This window comes from Ictidomys tridecemlineatus, chromosome 4 (assembly GCF_052094955.1).
Source record: "Ictidomys tridecemlineatus isolate mIctTri1 chromosome 4, mIctTri1.hap1, whole genome shotgun sequence".
NCBI classification, from domain to species: domain Eukaryota; kingdom Metazoa; phylum Chordata; class Mammalia; order Rodentia; family Sciuridae; genus Ictidomys; species Ictidomys tridecemlineatus.
The window spans coordinates 81,956,796-81,980,959 of NC_135480.1; the positions used below are offsets into that span (position 1 = coordinate 81,956,796).

Genomic DNA, 24,164 nt, shown 5'->3' on the forward strand with positions numbered 1-24,164 from the left:
AAAATGTAACCTGGTGAATCCTTAAATTAGGACTTAAAAACCTTGCTAGTGAAAGGATACTTCTTCATACCCATGAATCAAAACAACAATCAAAAACAAACACGACAGAGGAGGACATACAATCAATCAACAAGTACATGAAAAAATGCTCACCATCTCTAGCAGTCAGAGAAATGCAAATCAAAACCACCCTAAGATACCATCTCACTCCAATAAGATTGGCAGCCATTATGAAGTCAAACAACAACAAGTGCTGGCAAGGATGTGGGGAAAAGGGTACACTTGTACATTGCTGGTGGGACTGCAAATTGGTGCAGCCAATTTGGAAAGCAGTATGGAGATTTCTTGGAAAGCTGGGAATGGAACCACCATTTGACCCAGCTATTCCCCTTCTAGGTCTATTCCCTAAAGACCTAAAAAGAGCATACTACAGGGACACTGCTACATCGATGTTCATAGCAGCACAATTCACAATAGCAAGTCTGTGGAACCAACCCAGATGCCCTTCAATAGATGAATGGATAAAAAAAAAATGTGGCATTTATACACAATGGAGTATTACTCTGCATTAAAAAATGAAAAAAATCATAGAATTTGCAGGGAAATGGATGGCATTAGAGCAGATTATGCTAAGTAAAGCTAGCCAATCCCTAAAAAACAAATGCCAAATGTCTTCTTTGATATAAGGAGAGTAACTAAGAACAGAGTAGGGAGGAAGAGCATGAGAAGAAGACTAACATTAAACAGGGATGAGAGGTGGGAGGGAAAAGGAGAGAGAAGGGAAACTGCATGGAAATGGAAGGAGACCCTCAGGGTTATACAAAATTACATTCAAGAGGAAGTGAGGGAAAAGGGGAAAAAAGGGGGAGAAATGAATTACAGTAGATGCGGTAGAGAGAGAAGAGGGGAGGGGAGGAGAGGGGAGGGGAGGGGGGGATAGTAGAGGATAGGAAAGGCAGCAGAATACAACAGACACTAGTATGGCAATATGTAAATCAGTGGATGTGTAACCGATGTGATTCTGCAATCTGTATACGGGGTAAAAATGGGAGTTCATAACCCACTTGAATCAAAATGTGAAATATGATATATCAAGAACTATGTAATGTTTTGAACAACCAACAATAAAAATTAAAAAAAAAAAAACATGATAGCAAACGTTAATAAAGTTCTAGAGAAATCTGAATATTCACAAACTCCTGATGGAAATGTAAAAATGGTACAGTCACTTTGGAAAACATTATAGTAGGTTCGCAACAGATAAATCATCACATGATCACTATTTGACCCAACAATTCCACTCCTAAACATATTATATACACAAGAAAAATGAAACATTTCCACACAAAAAAAACACATGAACATACGTATACTAATATGCATAGCACCATTATTCGTAACAGCCAAAAAGCAAAAATAACCCGTGTCATTCTTCAGCTTAAAATCCTTCAATGGCTCCCCAATGTTCTCAGGATAAAGATCAATACTTAACCACAGCCTCACAATATATAATCAAACTAATCCCTGACTCCTTCTCCAGATACCCTCTTGTGCATCTCTCTCTCTTCCCTTGTTCTCCCCAGTTCAACTACACGTCACTTCTTTGAGATTCTTAAATAAGTTGGCCTTCTGCAGGTAGTGTGGTTCTGCCAAACACTTTTTGAACTTTAATTCTCAACTGAGAAAGTACAACTGAAACATCACCTCCTCAAGGAAACCCCAGTTGGATGTAGTGATCCCAGTAACCACTTTCACAGCACTTTGTGTTTTCTTTCTTTACATGTCCACAGTCTGTTCTCACATGTCTTGGAAATTTTCTGATTAATGCCTATACTCCCTAAGACATGAAACTTCAAGAAGGAAGGGGAATGTCAAGAAGAAAGAAGAATGTTGGATTTGCTCACCATTCCATTCCTAGAATCTAGTATGACACCTGGCATAGAGCAGACACTCAAGAAATACATGTTGAGTAAATTAATGGTCAAAAGATTGGAGTATTCTAATCAAACTCATCAGAGATTAAGATAAAAACATGCAAGATATAATGAAAAAGAAACTTGGTAAAGGTATAGAGAGAGAAGAAAAAAAAGAGTAGGGGAAGAATAAACCAAGTTTTGGGCCTTCTGGAGTCCTTTTGTGTATATTATTTTATATACCCAAATAGTGTCCCATACTCATCAAAAGGTTCCTTAGGATACTAAGGCAAACATTTCTTTAAAGATGCTATATGTTTTAAGAGAATGACAAATAATCCTTAAACAACTGTGGGACCTGGTTATTGAGTATTGTTATTTTCACTAGGGTGGTAAAGAGAAAGTAGTTGGGAATGGAGAAATCAGGATCTTAGTCTCATCAAGCTAACAGCAACAACCTTGGCTAATTACAACTAGTTTCACCTAAAACTAAAAAATAAATATTTAAAAAAAAAATAATGTTGGCCAGGATGATTATTGCTACTTCTAATGTAGTCTAGGGCTTCTGAAACGAGTAGTCCACCTTTTGTAACATCCCCACAATACCTACATGAATACTAAAAAATTGACTAAAAGTTTACATATATATGCATGCATACACTAAAACAGCTTCATATTTGAAAGTTTCCTTTTAAATGTTTTTTAAATTATTAATATTTTTAAATATTATATTATGTAATCAGTTTTAGACTTGAAAATCAAGTTAAGACAAACTAAATAGAATTATTTCAAAATTGTGTTTTTATGATAAAAAGTTTAAGAGAACATTTACATATAATAGAGGGAAACTAAATCAAATTCTACATTTATCCAGCTCTGTGCTATCACCATGTAAATTCAATACCTTTGTTTATCTATAAATAGAAATGGAATACTATTAAGAAACATAAGCCCCAGGCACAGTGGCACATGCCTGTAATCCCAGGAGGCCAGAGGCCGAGGCAAGAGTACCTCAAGTTCAAAGCCAGCCTCAGAATTTATCAAGACCCTAAGCAACTCAGCAAGATGCTGTCTCTAATAAAATACAAAAAGGGACTGGAGATGTGACTCACTGGTTAAGTTGAATTGAACCCTTGTGTTCAATTCCCGGTACCAAACAAACAAACAAAACATAAGCCACAGTTTCTTTAAATATTTTTATTCTTTACAATAAGTGATTTTACCAGGAATTACACCTATCTTTTAAAATATATTTCCAAAAATTCTAATTTGGCTAAGCAGTAATCCCATTTCAATGTATAGGCAATTTTAAAATATACCTCATTTTAAATTGTACCTATAATAATTCAAAGGAGAATGAGAACTCTATAAAAATAAATACATACATACTGGTTGGCTCAATAACTCTAAATTAATAATTTAATCAGACAGACCTAAAATATCAGCTTTACCAGTGCTCAGCAGCATTGTTTATAAGCCTTAATATTCTGTGATTCAGAGTAATACTTACTCTGCCCTGTAACCTCAGTACTCTGGAGCTGCTTATTAGCTTCAGTGGCTTGACTTATTTGGAGTACTTTTCTGCCAGGGTGAAAAATGGAAATGCATGACTTGAAGTAACGGTGGTACTTGCATTTCTGGCAGCATATTCATTTTTCTTCCAAACACCACATGTTATTTTCCTTTACAAATCTTTTCCAAATTCTGCAGACCATATTCCATTTCTTAAGAGTTCAGCCACTTTCCACATTTCAGCAAACAGTTACACCTCATTGTCTCCCTTTTCTCAGTACATACTCACTCCTTAATTTCTTACAATCTAAGTTCTGCCTTTATTAAACAATGCCCGAAAAATCTCTTTCTATAATTACTAATGACTCAACTATAAACAATATTGTTCTTTCCTCAGTTCTGAATCTATAAATCTCATCTCCCTTCACTATCATGTTACTTTGGTTATCCTACCTCTCAGTTTAATTTAATCGATGCTACTATACCCCTACTACATGCAAAATACTACTCTTCTAGGAACTCCTAGAGATGCAGAGATAAATATGACAAGGTTGCTGCCTTTAGTGAGGTTTCATTCCAGTATACTTAGTACTTAAGAAATATAGTATGATAAATGATTGGGAGAAATGAAGAACTTGGGGGTTTAGAAACTGACAAACTCATATACAGTTTAAATTTAGAGGCTCAAGAAAGGCTCTAAGAAAAAAGTAGCACTTGAGGTTAGCAAGAAGAGGTTCAAACCTTGACAATTTCACTAAGCAAATAAACAGCATGGAGAATGAAGAGGAGGAGGAGGAATTCCAGGCATGTTAAAGCAACTCTAAAAGATGAACCATTTTTGTTGTGAGTACAAGTACCAAACAGCACAAAGATAAGCATTAAAAGGTAGATTTGGATCAGATTATAGAAGGTACTGAAAACCATGCTGACATTTACTTCTGTAAGCAATGAGAAACCACTAAAGTTTCTGTGCTTTAGGAAGATTGTTTTAGCAATAGGTCAAAGAATGAATTTTAAAAGTGGAAAAATCTGTTGGAGACTATTAGGAGGCCTTAGGTCAGAGGTACTGAAATCCTAAACTAGCAACCCAAATAAAATAGGAGTGGATACAAGCATTATTAGAATCAGAATCAACAGAACTTAGAAAATGACTTGGCATGACAATTAAGGGAGAGGAGAGTCAAAATATGATCCTAATCTTCTGACTAAGAAACCACTGTGCCAAATTAGAGAGTAAAGAAGAAAAGTGGATCATTTGAGAAGCTGATGAATTTCATCTTCAAATTTTTCAAAGGGAGGTGGAAGCAAAGAATTCCATAGGAAAATCCATTGCACCAGGTATACTAATAAGCTAAGGGATTTTGGATTTTAGATTTTACCTGATCGTGCATTTCATTCATTCAGGCAATATTCATTTACTGTTAGATAGGTGCACTGTGAAGATACATGCAACACAACAATATTAGCTGTGCTTCCAAATAATAGTCAAATAAGAGTATATTCCTATTTAACTATGAATCTGATTACAAAGAATGCTATTCATAGTTTAAAAAAACGCTATAGGAGCATAAAGAAAGAAAAGATTAAATGTAACAGAAAAATTCAGGCATCTCTATCCTTTTACTAGAAATTGACAGTGAAACATTAGAATAAAAACTTTTGAAAGAGAACAGCCTAAATAAACAGATTATATGGGGAAACTGTAATGGTTAATCTGAATTGTCAACTCAATTACATTAAGAGATGCCCAAGATTAAGAGGCTTCTGGATATGTTAATGAGGGTGTGTTTGCAAATGCCTGCCATGTGGGAAAACTGAAGTGGAGAATCTCCCTAAACACTTAGGGAGCATTTAGGGAAATACCATCCAATAGGTTGGAGTTGGATGGAATAAATGTTGGAACAACAAGGAAGCAGCAGCAGATGTAAGCCTGATTCTTCTTGAATGGGTTCTTTTTTTTTTCCGTACTGGTGGACTGAACTCAGGGGCACTCAACCACTAATCTACATCCCCAGCCCTATTTTGTATTTTATTTAGAGACAGGGTCTCACTGAGTTGCTTAGAGCCTTGTTTTTCCTGAGGCTGGCTTTGAACTTGTGATCCTCCTCCTCAGCCTCCCAAGCAGCTGGGATTACAGGCATGTGCCACCATGCTCTTTGAATAGGTTCTTGATTACTGCTGTGATCGCCTGAGGACATCAAACTCTCATTCCTTCACTTTTCCAAAGAGGACTTCACCAGTGATTCTCCAGGGAGTTTACAGAAGCCTTTGGTCTCTAACTGGGGTAGCATCATTGATCCCCCTTGCTCTGAGGCTTCAGCATCTTGGACTGCGAAGCTACTGGTTCCTACAGTTTTCCAGCCTACAGATGACCACTGTGGACTATCCAGATTCTCTTGTGTAAACCACTCTAATAAATCCCTTTTTACAATCATACCTCCAATTGGTTCTGTTCCTCTAAAGAACCCTGACTCATATAGAAATCTATATGACTGGACTCTGTGGATCTCAATGGGAAGAAAACAAGAAAGGTTGAGGCTATGTTTTATGAAAAAAAAAATGGGTACCACCCTAAGAGTTCAGACAGATTATAATCTGTAGATAGATGATAGGAAGACAGCAAAGCTTTCTGAGAAAAAGTTCAAATAATTACTTCTGTGTAAAGAAGGATATTCTGTTCAGTTTATAAAGCATCAACTATAGAAAATATTCTACAGGAAGTTAGATTATTTAACAGGTTATAAGAGGCAGCTAGATCACTTAATAAATAAATGGAATAGGCCACACTGTGACAAAGATGGGAATCAGAAGAAATATCAGGTTTCAATGATATATAGTCTATGAAAATAATGCAAAAAAATTGTCACTGAATTTGAGATCCTGCAAAATATTCCAGTTGAACTATTCATTATGCAAGCAGAAAAACAAACAGTTTTGATTTCCTGGAGTGGTTACAGGGAAGTGATAGCTAAATTGAATCTATAACATTGGATTATTTAGCCCCAGAATCAGAGATTTGATACTGGAGGTAGAAATGTGGGACCAAAAAAAAAAAAAAAGTTATGAAAGCCAAAAAAGTGTTTCAAAATAAGTACTTCATAGTATATAACACGACAGAGCAGTCAAGAAAAATAGGAGAAAAGTCCACTGGATTTATTAGTTTTAAAAAAAAAAATGTTAAACCAATTACTAAGTCAAGATGGCCTCCATTGTGTTTTAAAAAAATTAACCTGATATGAATTTTAAAAAACATGGGGCCAGGGATGTGGCTCAAGTGGTAGCGCACTCACCTGGCATGCATGCTGCCCAGGTTCAATCCTCAGCACCACATATAAACGAAGATGTTGTGTCCGCCAAAAACTAAAAAATAAATATTAAAAAGTTCTCTCTCTCTCTCTCTCTCTCTCTCTCTCTCTCTCTCTTCCCCCCCCCCTCCTCTCTCTCTTAAAAAAAAAAAAAAAAAAAAAACAGAGGTACTAAAGCGTGGACTCCTTAACTTCTTGCCTCTCCAGTAAACTTGTCTACACCCAAATCCATTCTTCCTTCTCAGGAATCTTAATGACATGTACTTTCTCTGATTCAAGGCCAGTCCTTCATTCTGTGCTCTTCATTCTGGCCCACACAGTCTCCTCTTTGGGGGAGGGGGGGTGTGGAAGGTAGGGGTGCATAATTTAAACAACAGTGAACATTTACTAAGAACTCAATAGTGACTACCTAAACCTACGTGAGACTTAATAACACTCAACTTGAACTCTAGGCTCAATTAGTTTACTGATAATGCTTTCTAGATGTCATTAACAACCTCAGGAACAAATCCAGGAGCCCTGTCTCCTCATTTCTCACTCTCCTTAAACTCTTGGCAATATTTAATATTACTTTCACTGCCTCTTGGAAATGTTTTCTCTCAAGGTTTCTGTTGTCATTAAAATGTACTTTTATCACTTCTGTACAAATAACTATCAAATTTACATCTCATATTCACATTCATTCACATATATCCTCTGTAAGTCTGATCATTCTGCTGTCTGGCTTTACCCTCTCTCTCCAGCCTTATTTCTTACTCCAATCCTGCTGGTTATCGCTTACACCTTATAACAACATTAAGCCACAGAGTAGCCAGAATTATATCAAATAATGCTTTTTAAAATTATTTCTTTTAAATATAAGTCCAGATATCAGTTAGCCAACTATTCTGACAGCTAATGAGCGAATTAATAGAGTATCAGAAATATAAAGGACCTCTGAGATCATTCTAGCAAAAGCCCCTTCATTTGTATATAAAGCACAGCTCAGAGAAGTGAAATGCATGATTTTGAATATAACAAATTAGAGCCAGAAAGAGATATATGTATATAAACACATATACACACAGATAGGTAGATAGAAATATGCAGATAAAATCTGACATAGATTCAGGTCTCCTTTTGACCAACTTACATTGCTTCTGATATAGTGTACAGAACTAAAAGGAGAAATATCTTAAGATGCTTTTTCTCTCCCTTGGGAGGTACAGCATGTACCTCCCCCCCAAAAAAATCTTTATTTCTATCACAAAAATTCTGTCTGTATTTATTCTGTCTTCCTAAAGACTGTATTTACTTCATCTTTTATGCCTATTAAAATCTTTTTTCCCTGCCTATTGGACACAGTTTCCCAATAGCCCTCTCAAATGAAGAAATCAGCCCCTTTATATTCCCTCCTATACCTCTCTCCCCAGTCTGGGCCTGGAAACTGGAATTCATTCCTCATTGCTACTTTCAGATTATTCTTCTCCAAAACTTTTTTAAAAAGATCCCAAGTTTTAAATTTCATGTCATCAGGATATACCATGCACATACTACCGCTCCTTTTTCAAGTCACCTACCAATCTCTAAGTCACTGTCCTTCATTCTTTGAAGATTTAGCTTCAGAATCACCTGGTTCTTCTTTACAATACTACAAAGTTCCATAATTTTTAAAAGCCAGCTCCCTATTATTACTCCAGACCCGTAATACTCACAAAACGAAATGAGTCTAGAGAAAATTTGCCAACCATATGACCCAACCTCACTTTAAATTCATGACCACTTACCTCAACCAGGCCCATTTAAGCCCCTCCTATACTATTTCCTCTTGTGTACACAAGAAAAACCTGCCCAGTTTTTCTCTTCACTGGTTCCTGCATCATAAAATACTCCCTTGCTATCCAATCATTCCAACCAACATTGAAACACGCTATTATTTCCCTCAATCCCTTCAGATACTTGATTTCTCTGAGCTTCTTTGAGTAAAACTTGTTAAAAGAGATGCCTATACTCACCACTTCTAATTCTTCACATCTCATTCTCTCTTAAACCCACTTCAGTCAGGCTTTTGCCTCCTTCACACCAACACAAATGCCCTTGTTGAGGACATCAATAGCCTCTACTTTACTAAACCCACTGAGCAGCATTAACATAGATAATTTGAAATACTTTCCTCCATTTGTGTTCCAGAACATTATACCCTTACAACTTTTCTCCTAGCTCGGTAGCCACTACTCTCACATCTCCTTAATGGTTCCTTCTTATCTCCTTAACCTCAAAACACTGTAATGTCCCTTAACTCTCAGTCCTTGATCATGTAATCTTCTGTATATCCTCTCTCCCCTTAATAATCTCATCCAGACTCACAGCTTACAGCTCATTTTCAAACTTCCCCCTTGAATTCCAGATTCCAATAACCTACTTATTTAAATACTTCCAATGGCATCTAATATACTCAAAAGCTTTGATTTTCTCATTCAAAACTCTTCTTCTAAATATACCTTTTTCTTTCACCTCCTTCAGCATCTTTGTTCACATACTGTCTTCTTAATGAAACTACCACAAACCCACCCACCCATTTTCTATCCCCTACCTTAATTTTCCCCAGAGAACTAGTTCTCACTTGACATTCTTTTTGTTTTACTTACTTCCTTGTTTTTTCTTTCCCACATTTCCTTCTACCTCATCTCCCTTAAAATGTAATCTCTTTGAGGGTTCCAAGCTTTGTTTTATTCACTTCTGTATCCTAAGTATCTAGAACATTCAATAAGAATATCGCCCCCAAGGGCAAAAAATATATATATATGGTTCTCTGAAGGCAAGGAAACAAATTCTTAATTTTTTAAAGTTAAAAAGTACATAAAATTATATGTATTATATCTATGATACCATATTTTCATACATGGAGAGGACAGTTGAGTGGAGGGCATCTAAAACTACTCCATAGAGTAATAAAAAGGATTGAGAAACACTGTCTAGCTGTAGACTAATACCTGGCACACAAAAGGGGCTCAAAAGTTTAATTTTATTGAACTGTATTAAATCAAGTAATTAATACTTACTGAGTGCTTACCATATGCTAGGAACTATTCACATACTTATAAAGATGAAATAAATAAATGCAAAGAGTTTAGCACATCATCTGACAAACAGTAACAAAGTTATGTAAACTATTATTTTTACCTAATGAAGGCTTGAATAGGACACCTCTTTGCCATCAAAGAATCCTGGTTTAGCAGAATGAAGCTAGACATGAATTGAAAAATCAAAATGAATAAAACTCTAACAACATTATCTTTAAAGGAGTTAGCCCTAGTCATTGTCTCTGCCAGCGGAAAATTAAGACAATTTACTCAACTGAAAATAATCTCTGGAAAAGAAAATTCCCCATTTCCCATTTAGTAAACAGTTATTAATTATTAATTCAGCACAGGAAATGTTAATTAATTTATTATTAATTATTAATTCAATTATTAATTAAGCATAGGAAATTTTAGCAAATGCCAACACAAACTATTTTTCCATCCCAATAAGTACATGTAAATTTAAGTATTAGATGAGAATGAAAAACTGGGTGTCAAAATCATGGAAAGTCATTTAGCCTCTCAGAACCTCAGTTTCATACCCAAAGTAGGAATGAAAACACCTGTTCTACTTATTTCACTATGTACTTATATGTTCTTATAAAGACCAAGTAGAAATGAACTGAAAACTCCATTTAAACAATCCTGTTGAGATATATATATATATATATATATATATATATATATGGATATGTATGTGGAGATATATGTGTGTGTATATACATATAAAATAAGTAGTGTACGTGTGTATACATATATGTATACACACACATATATAAACACATACACACACACACACACTCACACACACACACACACACACACACACACACACACACAAACTATTGAAAAAGAATTGGAAAATGAACAGACAGCAACCTGCAACTGACAATGGTGTCAAATATGAAAAATGAAGTTACTGTTAAAATGTTTAAGACTTTAAAGTTAAAGAAAAAATACTGTGTATGGGGCTGAGAAACAAAAACCATCTTCTCAGGAAGAATTCTAGGTTAATGCTATTTCTCTTGAATATATGCTGCTACAAGGACATACATCTTTAATTCACAGCTATCTCTCTAACTGGTTTCTGAAGTTTTTGAGCCAGTTTGTTTCCTGGTTAAGTTTTAAAATGCATAAACTCAATAAATGCACAACTCAAGAAAACTTCTAAATAAAAATCAGAATTCTTTTAGAGATAGGTTAAACAAGATATATATTTCACTATGGCAATAAAATGGTAGGCCAGAGCTATCCTAATTAAAAGAAAGAGTTAACTGACTTATAATATTAAATAAATTTTTGAGAAGTCAAAACTATCATAACAAAGACTACAAGATTTGAGCAAAAGTTAACAAACGTCAAAAAAGAATCACTGTCACTTTTGACAAAAGCCTAATTAGACAAAATTTGAGAACACACTTAAGCTCATGGCCCAAATATACTTTTTTTTCATCTCAGAAGGATTTCACAAAGATTTCAAGTAGTCAACATTTTAAAAGTGTCAATGCTCCTCTTCAAATTTTAATCAATCCTTCGTAGTATCTGTTGTAATCACTGCCTTTCTGTCCCTCCAAAAACCAGATTTTTTTCAATGTCTGTTTAATTGAAAAAGAAAGCTATGCTTCCAATGAGCAATCATTCTGCATTTCCTATTTTCCATTTAATTAATAAGCTACATAAAATTCCATTTCTTGTGTACTACAACACCTTGTCATCAAATGGGGCTCCAAAATGGGTTAGAAAGTGTTTGAAAAATAAAGGTCTTGTCAATTATGACATTCACAAGCCATAAGGAAGACTAGGTGGGTAGGGGTACTACTTACTACAAGGTAGTCATGAAATCCAAAATTCTAAGATTTCGAGCATAGGCACAAAATTCTAGAATCACAGATGAAGAGTTCTAAAACTGGATAGTTCTAATATTGGAAATTTCTGCTAAAATAGATTTTACCATTTTTAGTATCTCTTCACTTATTAACAGGCAAATACCCTAGTTCTTCCCTCATATAAGCACTTATACATACAAACGAACTATTGTTCCATCTGAAAATGTGACTCAAAGACTTATCCTTCAACATCATTTTTTAATTATACTACATAAACTTTCCCCATCCAAAGGCCCTCTCACACAGTTGTAGCATCATAAAAATTTGTTTCTCATTCCCAATTACTGTGGATATTTCTGTCTAAACCATTAACCAGAGCTGTTAAGAAATAACACTGGAGAAGAGAGAGCCTACACAATGGGAGAAAGTTTTTACCATACACACATCAGATACAGTACTAATCTCCAGGATATATAAAGAACTCAAAAAACTTAACACCAGAAAAACAAATAACCCCATAAATAAATGGGCTAAGGAAATGAGCAGACACTTCACAGAAGAAGATATACAATCGATCAATAAACTTACGATAAAATATTCAACATTTCTAACAATTAGAGAAATGCAAATTAAAATTACTCTTAATATTTCATGTCACTTCAGTCAGAATGGCAAATATCAAAAAATCAAGCAACAATAAGTGCTGGCAAGGGTGTGGGGGGAAAGGTACACCAATTCATTGCTGGTGGGATTGCAAAATGGTACAACCACTTTGGAAAGCAGTATGGAGATACCTTATAAAACTTGGAATGGAACCATCATGTTAAGCAGCTATCTTACTCCTAGGTCTATACCCAAAGGACTTAAAAGCAGCACACTACAACCATGCACTCACCTCAATATTTACAGCTCAATTAATAATAGTTAAACTATGGAAACAGCCTAGATGTCCTTCAATAGATGAATGGATGAAGAAACTATGGTGTATATACACTAATGAATACTACTCAGCCTTAAAGAAGAATGAAATTATGTCAGGTGAATGGATGGAGGTGGAGAATATCATGTTAAGCAATGTAAGCCAATCCCAAAAAACCAAGGGTCAAATGTTTTCTAGGATAAGTGAATGCTGATCCATAATGGGTGGGGGGCAAGGGAAGAATAGAAGAACTCTGGATTGAGTGGAGGATAGAGAGAGGGGATGGGGAGTGAATGGTAGAATGAAACGGACATTATTATCCCTATGTATAGGTATTATTGCATGGACGGTGTGACTCTACTTTGTGTACAACCAGAGAAATGAAAAGTTGTGCTCCATTTGTGTAAAAAAAATAAATTAAATTAATAATAAGTAAAAAAAATTAAATTAAAATTATTTTCAAAGAATCAGAAGAGAACTTCAAGAACATAAAAGTTGATGAAGCAATTTAACTGTAATTTATAATATTACAATAAAACACACAAAATATTATGGACACCTGGGGGAAAAAAAGAAATAACACTAGATATGCATGTTCTGTCTTGCCATGTTATGGCACAGCAAAAAGTCCCTTTTTTGGGGGGGCCAGATGCCAGGACTATGTTTTTGGACTTCCTAAGCTCCAGAACTACAGACAGGGAGCCCAGAATGGGCAGCCTGGCATCTAGTATATTTTCTTCAGAAGACATTTTCTGGTCATAAATGTTGCCACTGCTGCAGAGGCCAAGAGGCTGAGCAAGACTAGAGGTACTTGCATGGACCTGAGGGACAATGATTCTCACACAAAATTGGCCAAGGAAAAAAGGACCCCTCAAAGACCCTAGGATCTCAGAGGAACAATACTCAAAGTGACATCTTGGAAGCAGCGAAGCAGCCCTCACCAAACATCAAACATGCCAGTGCCTTGATTTTGGATTTCCAGCTTCCAGAACTGTAATATAGAAATAAATTTATGTTCTTTATAAATTAAAAAAAGAAATAACTATTTTTTATAAATAACTATAATCATAATTCCTTTTTGTTCCTATAAATCCTTTATTGAAGATTTTTTTAAAACTGACAGGGCTCAAAAATCTAAGCCATAAATAAATTAAAACTCCAAGGCCCTGGATGGCCTGCAAATAACTACCAAGATTAAAAATAATGAAGAGTTATGTATAATTTTTAATAGAAACAAACATAACATCAAAAGGTAGGCAAAAAACATAATTTCTACCCCCAAAAGCATTAACATCTTATTCATATGTCAAGTATGTTACATCAAAAAATATTTATAAACAAAACATACTTTTAGAAATTAATGAGACAGTTACAGAGAGAAATTTATTTTCCAAGAACAACAAAACTGATCAGAATAAAACCAACATTCTGGAATACTATTAATTAGTATTCATACTTATTGATAGATTTCCTTTCCCCAAGAGATTCAAAATACCTCTAAAACTAAAACTGTAATTATATTCTAATGTACTAATTCTGATTATTAACCCTTCAGAGCAGTTAAAGATTACATGAACATACAATTCATATTCATAAATGTATTTATTCAAATTCAATGAGCCATGATTCTTATAAATGGAAGTCATTCTAAAATCTCCTCTTTCTGACCCACTCATTCTATCCAAAATTATATTATTCTCAACTCCTAAGCAAAAAGAACTGTCAATATTATTTAAATACTGAATGCTGGTTCCAGAAAATAACCAAATGAAGATATACATACACATATACTTATGAAATAACAGAACTTGGGTTTGGAGTAAAAGAGGCAAAATATAATAGAGCACTAGTCATTCTTTGTTTTAAAATAACCATGCCACTTTCTCAGCCAGAGTGACAGCTTTCTTTCCACTACAAGAACAAAACAGAAATCCCATCATCTGACTCTTAGTCATTGCCACATATTAACTGGTCTACTGTTATATCAGAACGTCCTTTTCCTTTGCTATAATAAAAGCAATATACCACACTTTTGGTCTCAAAAGTTCTCCTATTTCAAAGTGTGGCATTTAAGTGAACAGAGTTAATACAAACTAATCATTGGTAGGAAAGATAGGAACTATCCTCTATATGCTTTTCAAAATAGTATCAATAAATAAAGCACTCTCCCCTTTTGTTTTATTGGGGAGTTTTTTTTCTTACTTATATATTGCTGATAAGGATAAAAATTTACAAATTAAGGAAATTACATCTAGGGCTAGGGATGCAGTTCAGTGGTATACCACTTGCCTAGCATGCACAATGCTCTGCGTTCAATCCTAATATTGAAAAACAACAACAAATATATCTAAACAAATGAAGATTGGTATCTATGAGTATATTGGCTTACAAGCATCCTGTTAAGATGCTTAAGACGCTTGCTGCAAAGCGGAGAAATCTGTCACCAATTAACAAGGATTTACAAATCATCTCCAAATATCCCCATACCTCAAAGCACTACTCAGTTTCCTTAGAAAGATGGAAACTGAGATCCTTTGCCTCCAAACACAGGCAAAGTGTTTAGTGGTTAAAAACATGAACTTTAGAGTCACACAGATTTAATTTCACCATTTAGCAAAAAATAAATAAATAAAACAAGTTACTTAATCTAAGTTCTTTCTTTATAAAAATAATGATACCTTATAAGACTGTAACAATGATCAGAAAGCATGATATATAGAAAGTACTTAGTGTTAAATATCAGTATTAACACTAATGGTAGAAACTGTCTTAACAAATAGTATTGTGGAAAACACATTGAGTAACCTCATCAGAAGGAAAAATAGAATGGAATCAGAAATAGGGGTCTCCTTTTATATTTATTTATTTATTAGTTTTCGGCAGACACAACATCTTTGTATGTGGTGCTGAGGATCCAACCCAGACCACAGGCATGCTAGGCAAGCTTGCTACCGCTTGAGCCACATACCCAGCCCAAGGGGTCTCCTTTTAAAAAGAAACCCATTAATTAAATTTAAATGAAGCAAAGCGCTTGATCCTAAAAGTTCTTTTCATTTAGATCTAGACTATAGACCCACCTACAGTCTAGATGGGTCCTAAAATGGGTCCTAAAAGTTCTTTTTGTTAGTTCTGAACTGTAAAATGTCTTCATGAGCACTGAGAAAATTGAATATGCAAACTTTTAAAGTCAAAATAAAACTTTTAGTAAACTGATAAATTTAGCATAACACAAAACACAAATTATTAGGGGGATTCTTTACAATACACTCACCCACACATGTAAATAAGTATCTGATGTAACTTTAAACATACAAGCAGAAGAATAACTTAAGCTTCAATCATAAAACCAAGTCCACCACCAATAATTTTCAACAAAATCAATAGCAAAGAATTAACCATCTCTGGTTCCATTGGTTTGCTTGACTATTAATGGAATTACCACTATTTCATTGTCAATCACACCATCACCTCTAGATACCTAAAAATAATGAGCAGAAAATAAATCCAAGCACTAAAATATGCAATAAATATATTTACATTCCTTTTACTTCTCCTAATCAAATATTTCAAAATTAAATAAACACATTTCTTATGAAAATCAGAAGTATTTCTAAAAATTAGAGACGCAAATAAGCATACCAGCATTAATCACTCTCAATTCAAAACTACCTAGAAAGCAGAAAACAAGTCTTTCCATATATCCTAGTAAAAAACACCTCCAGATGACTTAGGAAAGGTTGCGTTTTTCCTATTTCCTCTGACCACAGTCGTTACTTTAAGATTTATATCACTTGCCTTATTTAAACCCTTTCACTCTTGCTGCCAATTTTCTTGAGTATCCCATGGAAAGAAAAGATACGTTTTTAAAAAGATCCTCTTTAAGTAATGTCCTGAGCACTTACACACCATGTTTTCCCAAAAACATTACAGAATGCCTTCTATAATCTGATTGTGAACAAGCTTTTCTAGGAATGCAAATTTTGCTCTCAATACTTACACAATGGACTACAGTGTCATAAGCACTGTTCATGCTCTATTAGTCATTCTATTGAAAATTTTATTTTTCAAAATAACAACAAAAGGCCTATAGTGTGTTTCTGCATTTGGGACACACACAAAAAGCAAACAAACTCAGAACATTTGCAGTATCTCCAAAATTTAAAAAAAAAAAAAAATTACAAACCTATCCAAACTAATGCAGTTTTTAATTATTATAAAAATGCTATGCCAGACCCAGGGTTATTTAACTGAACCAATCTATAGGATAGAAGAGATAGCATGACTTATCTTTTCATCACTACATCTGATTGATAAAAATGAGACTACATTTTGTATTCTTCAGAGAAACAAAGAGGATCTGAGCTCTGGTATAGTCTTCGAACAATCCATGGGATTAAGGTCCATGTGACCCAGCATACAGTTAATTCTGAATCACTTTATTTCCAGGTCTGTCCATTTTACTTCCCAAACTAAAAAAATCAATGCATAATATTTGATAAGGCCACCAGCAACCAGTTTGCACAACAGTTTGCAAGCATATCTTTTTTTCTCTTAATGTTTTTTCAGAGATCCTACCTGAAAACTTAAGTAAAACTGGTAAAAGCCGAATTCTAGTCAAAATGAGTGTGTCAATGAGGAAGTGTAGGTTAGGACTGGGGAGCTGGAAGGATCCTGAGATCTAACAAAACTCCAACAGTTCAATGCAACAGCTTAAAAAAGCTTCTCAAAATTTGTTCAAAAATCACTGATCCAAATTCTGAAGACAGCTTAAATCAAACTCTATATGAATTTCACAAGTAGCCTAGTAGGTCTTTATATATAATCAATTAACTGGGGAAAATGTTACAATAAGCTGAAAATTAGACTATTAGATATTAGAACTCTAAACAAACTCTGAAACAAACACTTTCATCCGAACTAAAGTACAAGGGCAAAAATACTAAAAAAGAGTAATCTATTCAAAAAACATTTATTCAACAAACATTTCTACCTGGGCAATTACAGAGAACACATGGGAATTTGTGTATTAATAAATTACCCCACCATGCAAATCTGATTTCATTATTAAAATCAGTTACATATCCATTGTTTTGGCTATCTCGATAGATACTGTTTTCCTAAGACAAGCAAAAGTGATTATTACTAATAATATGTCACTCTCCTTTCAATGTGAAGAGATATCACTTTCCTGTATAAACTTCAAAATGACACGTGAAGTTAAGACAGATGTTTTTACACTGAATCAGCATCCTCATATCAGAGAAAACATTAAGCATTTGGTTTTGGAGAACTGGATGGTGTTTCGGGTGGGGAGCATGAAAGGATTAGATGAACTCTAGATAGGGCAAAGGGGTGGGAGGGGAAGGGAGAGGGCATTGGGGGTAGAAAAGATGGTGGAATGAGATAAACATCATTACCCTAAGTACATGTATAAAGACACAAATGGTGTGACTATACTTTGTGTACAACCAAAGATATGAAAAATTGTGTTCTATATGTGTAATATGAATTGTAATGCATTCTGCTGTCATATATAACAAATTAGAATAAATAATAAATTTTAAAAGGTGTTTTATTTTCAGTCACATTCAGTATAAAAAGAAGAGCATTCAACATCCCTTTCTCTTGCTATCCCAGAAAACTAAATTAAAAATTAAAGTACTGACTTCATTCAGTTATTCCTATCTTCCAAGGGCATCTGTCCATAATTTTAAATACGATACTCTATTTACTAGATTAGGGGGCTGTTAGAAATCAAACCATATAAAGACATTTTTTCCTGCTTGCTTTGTTCTCTATTTATATAATAAGGATAAGGAAAAATGTAATTAGTAACATTTTACATTATCACAGCCCTTTACAAATGTCAGTGTGCTCTCACACACATTATCTTCTATATACATTACCAACTCTGGAGCTAGATTGCCAAGTACTGAATTCTGCTTCTATCACTTTGACCTTGAGAAAGTTATTTAACCAATCTAGGCCTTGGTTTACTCATTTAGTTGTAATAAGGGTCATTTTTATACCCAGAAAAACTGCTATAAGGATTAAATTCATATAAGTGAAATATTTAAAATGATTCCTAAACTTACTGTATTATTTAAAATTACTGTCATCATCAATCATCATATTTGGGTTCCACAAAAATCCTGTAAAGGTAGGACAGCAGATTATCACTTTGCCCTTTTCCTGTAAGAAAATCAAGGATCAGAGATGTCAAGTCACTCATCTAGAGTCATCCTTAAAAAGCAGAATCAGAATTTTAAAACTAAGGACAAACAAAAGATCAATACTTTTCATTACATTGTGCTATAACACATCACACAATTTTTCCTGTTGATATAATTCTATATGCTTCTAAAGATCATAATCACTCTCTTTTAGATATTTAAACACTCAAATAATTTTAGGTACCACATGCTGGTAGCCACACTGAGAAGGAGTCTTTTATCCAAGATAGTGGCATTTCTTTTAAACATTTTAAGAAAAGTTGAGTCTGACTTCAAAAGCAAAGTATGCATTGACAACTTTCCAAGATTCCAAATTTCTTTTAAACAGTAAAATGTAAACCCCCATGAAATTTTACCACTTCTGTGTTATTTACACCGGGAGTAGAAGCAACATGGCATTTAGAGTCAAAAATAAACTTCCAGTTCCACCTTTTATAACCAGAGATACTTCTTGGGCTTCAGCTACTTATCTGTCAAATTAAGACCTATCTCACTGGATTATTATGAGAAATAAAACTGTGTCTGTAAAACATCTTTGGAACTAAAAATTACACCAAAATATATTAACTTTACTATTAGCTATTTTGAATACCCTGAGAACTATATTGAATACTCACTTATTCATTCAGTAACCATTTTCTCCCACAGAAAATGACTGATAGAAGTCTTCCAATATAATATTATCTTGAGTATTTTGTGATTATATAAGATGACAATGTGGATTAATCACTGCTACTCTTTCACAAAGAAAGAGAAATTTAGGTATCCTGCATAGTACCTATTCTAATATCATGTGATAAAAGAAGAATCCATAAAATCTGAGCCAGGCGCAGTGGCGCACACATGTAATCCCAGTGGCTCAGGAGGCCAGGCAGGAGGATTTCGAATTCAAATCCTGCCTTGGCAACTTAGCAAGGCACTTAGCCACTCAGCAAGACCCTGTCTCTAAATAAAATATTTAAAAAGGGCTGAGGATATGGTTCAGTGATTAAACATCTCTGTGTTCGATCCCTGGTACCAAAAATGAAAATAAAATCTGAGCATGCATTTTTCTTTCTGATTTTAAATTTTAAGTAAGTAATACTAAACATTCAATGAAGTCCCAAGGAAACTCTGTGGACATACAGTAATAATTAGTAACCCATTACACAGTAAGAAAACCAAGGATCATAGATGTCAAGTCATTCATCCAGAGTCAAAACATTTTACACATATCATTATAAAAATAAAATAAATATCATTCTGTTTTGTTCACAAGAGTATTTTAACATGTATAAAACTTCAACTCTTGGGAAAGTTCCTTAACATTTGTGCCCCATACAAAAGAAAGAAAAAAGAGAATTACACTAATAAAGTCCCTTTTTAGAGCTATTATAGTTAAAATTATACTTTCTTTGTAAAAAGATTTAAAGAAAATAATATCTAAAATGGTAAGATATAATAAGCTTATCAAAAATGAGTAAGTGTTAAAAATAACATTTTTAGGGTTGAAGGTATAGCTCAATGATAGACCAATTGCCTAGTAAGTGTAAGGTCCTAGGTTGGACCTCTAGTACTACAAAACAAATAAATGAAATAATATTTTAAAAAAATAACTTAATTAAATCATGTCCCAAAATTTTCAGAAAAATTGGGTAACAGCAGTTTACAGTTAAACTTTCTGATAATTCAAGCATTAAAAATATTTCCAAAAATTATGGTAACTATATTTGTTAATATGAAGCTACAATTCAGGAACTATAAAAATACACAATATAAAATATATACACTAGTAAAATTAATTCGAACTTTTACAGTTAAAAAAATACCTTAGAAAATATTAGTCACTTAGACACACTGTGAATATCCACTATGACAATACAGTGTTATAAATTAATTTCTATACAAGCAAATAAAACCACTCCTAATAGAAGCCAAAAGGGGGGAAAAACTTTTTAAGAGCAAACTGTACAAAACAGTACAATTTACCAAGCACCTACTATTTATAAAACACTATGAAATTTGTCCCTACTATTTCATTCAAAAATGAAATCAGATTTTCCTTTTTTGGCAGTACAAAACTTAAAAGGTAGGAATAATATCCTGGATATAAAAACAAAGGCTCTTCTCCACCAAGACTATCACTCAATGATTTCGAAATCAGAATTAAGTCATTTATCTGACTAAACACAAAGAAACAATCCATGTTTTTCATGTATATAACTGACATGTACTTTTAGTTATTTTTTCAGTTACAGTGGTGAGTTGGTTATGATTTCATATATGGTATTAAAGGAGAGTTTTACAGACAAGAAACACAATGACTCAGTCTGGCTCAACAAAAATTATAGCATAACTTGGTAAAGTATGGAACTGAGAATCAGGAGACCTTTATTTTATGTGGTGCTGAGGATGGAACCCAGTGCCTCAAGCATGCTAGGCAAGCACTCTGTGACTGAGCCACAATCCCAGCCTAAGAGATCATGTTTAGCACTAAATATCTCTGTGATCCTGAAAGAAAAATCATCAACTATTCCTGACCTTCTAACATATATTGTGCCATTAGGTAAATTATTTAACTTCTCCAAGTCTATCCTCCCATTTGCAAACTTAAAAAGCTGGACCAGACTCCTGAAAGCATCTGGATCAATGATCCACTCCCAATGATTCAGAATGTCTGGTCTGGAACCTAGGAAGCTAAATGTTCACCAAGCACCACAGGTAATGGAAATATGCAGAGTCCTCTGTGACTCAGCTCTTTGGAATATCTAGCATAGTGTGCAGGACACAATAAATAACTAAACAAACATTCACAGAATAGAAGAAAGGAAAGAAGGGATCAGGTAAAGAAAGAGAGGGAAAGGGAAAAAGAAAAAAGGGGTGTTAACAAACTGATAATTATTTTAGGCTAAGAAACATACAAAATAGTAGCAAAATTAAACTTAGGTAAAATATACAACACACATCAGCAGCTGGAAAGCAAAGACCTCTGTCTACACAAATACAACTTTAAATATAACATGAACCTTTGTCATTATCATCTCAGGTAAAATTGCAAAGTACTAAGCAGGAAAAGGAAGAAAATAATACATGGAAGTAAAAAAAAAAAAGTTCTCATGGAATATTATTAGATGACTGAAATCCAATGACTGTCTTCCACAGGAAGAAGTGGACTGAACACAGAATTTTCAAGACCAGAACTTGAAACTGGGATTGAAATCTGAAGTTACTGATTACTCATATGCACAAAATTCATTTGGGACAATATATGGATTCCAGAAATATTGTTGACATTAACTTCTGTCCAGTTTTTGCATTTTCCCATTCACTTACATTATAATTTTTTGAGATGTTTTATCTTCACTTCTGATGATCTTCAAATGTCAATGGCTCTTAACACATTAACTGTAAACAAACACAAAGGAACTTAGGGGAATTCAGATATTTAAGGAAGCCTAGAGTTAAGTATTCTAAATCACTGTGTAAAGGTTGTTGGGGGTGGGGGAAGGCTTTGGTATTATTTATCTGACTCATAATTTATCTGATCTTCAAAACATAAGACTTCTTTTAAACAAAAAAATACATGACCCATTTAATCATAGGGCAAAGAAGAAAAATCATCCTATTTTCTATCTGAAGAAAAAAACATTCAAAGCTAAAAAAAAATTCTCTCCAAATATGTCTACTCCAAATTTGTTAATGTACTAGGTAACTTTATCTTTCTCTAATAGGGCAACATGTTAAGAAAATGCACATCCTCATCACTACCACCCAATAAACCTGCCCTGGGACTGCCCTCTAACTAAAAAGATCTAGCTTGGACCAAGTACACCAGATCTTCAGGCATGAGCAGTTCTGCAGTTCTTTGAAGCACTCGCAGACCCTAAAGTCCAGCAGATTTGGATTCAAATGTCAAACTATTCTCTCTAATCTTCAGTTTTCTTAAAAAATTTATAAGATGGAAAAATTAATAGTCTTTACACAGTTATGAGGATTATATGAGAAAATGCATAAAGGATTTAGCACCATACTCAGCACATAGTAAGCACACAAACAACACATAAATGTTAAATGCTATTACTTATATTACATTGTATTTATTAATATTAATTCTATTAATCAATTACTACAACTCTCTACCATTTGGAAAGCATAGGTTATCTCAGGTGTTTCTGTTTTTAGCTTTCTGCCTTTGTTGTAATGAAAGAATGTTTTCTAATATCAATAAAAGAAAACATCTGAACCATACAAAACTTTGTTTTTGACCTTTGCAGGCATCTTGGCTCAGCTCAAGAATATTATTATGAAATAATAATTACTATGAAAATTACTCTGAGGCAGTTATTTTCCCTTACTAATACACAAACTCCTGACAAAAAGCTACTTCAACAACTGCTCACTTGCTTCTATCAGGAAAAGCAATCCTGCTAAGAAGGAAGATGGCTATAGTTGTAACTTACGCCTATTAAACCTTCAAAGCCTGATGAATAAAGGTCCTATCAATCCAGGGAGACTTATCTACTCTCCTCTACTTGCTCCAAAATGATTACACTCCTTGTGTTTGAAAGTTCACAACTAAAATGTAAATATTTAGATTAAGCAATACAAGAAAACATAAAGAACAGATTTCTCCGATTTTTCAATAAAATTTTTAGGTCAAGGATATAAAACAAACACAAACTACTGGCAAAAGCTTTCATAAACTAATATGGCATAAGATGACTAATTTTATTTCCCATATGAAGACAACATGCTTAAAACTGAAACAATAGAAAATACCTAAGTAGAACTTGATGCAACATTCTAGTAAGACATAAATCAGGGATAAATGGTTTAGGAATTGACACAAAACTGGAGAAGGAGTAAACAGAGTATAAATCTCATTACCACCACTACTTTATCATGGAATTCCTTGAGTTCTTCAAATGAAACAGCATAGTTGTTTATTCATCATTTGATTTCTACTTGCCTGGCAGGTAATGATCTAGCAATTATTAAATGTATCACTTTCATGTTATGGTCCTCAGGATTGTAAAAATATGGTCAAAATACACAAAAAAGTACAAAATTAAAGTGTTCTAAGATATGGGTTTTTTTTTCCCCAGGTGGCTACAATATGCCATCTCTCTCTTTCAATTTATTTTCTATTTTTTGATCATTGCATTTGCAAATCTAGGAATACTTTGTATACCACGGAGAAGTAGTTGATTATCTTCAATACCCATCCTCTCTTATTCCTTAGTGACAGAACCCCATTTTTAGCTCAGCACAAGGCCTTTAAGAAAAGACTGCATATGCAACCCTCCCCCTAACCTGGTTAACCATGGTCATGGGAACAGGTAATGACTAATAGGATGTAAGCTCAACAACTACATAAGACTGCCAAGAGTCTTTTAAAGAGAGGAATTATGTCCT

At 34.0% G+C, this 24,164-nt stretch overlaps 1 protein-coding gene across 9 annotated transcripts in view; it reads right to left on the reverse strand.

The window, feature by feature from the left end:
- The window catches only part of Mtmr2 (myotubularin related protein 2), a 105,952-nt gene that overhangs the window by 51,641 nt on the left and 30,147 nt on the right, over positions 1–24,164 (reverse strand). For 2 of the 9 annotated variants that reach the window (XM_040285120.2, XM_040285122.2), the window contains exons 2-3: positions 22,083–22,154; positions 18,633–18,729 (exon numbers count right to left, since the gene is read on the reverse strand). The exons of 4 other annotated variants lie outside the window; for them this stretch is intronic. The gene's annotated coding sequence lies outside the window, so the exon portion shown is untranslated. Of the gene's footprint in view, positions 1–9,892; positions 9,912–18,632; positions 18,730–22,082; positions 22,155–24,164 lie in introns of those variants that run through there. 3 more of the 9 variants (XM_078046895.1, XM_078046896.1, XM_021735085.3) reach the window with 3 other exon arrangements.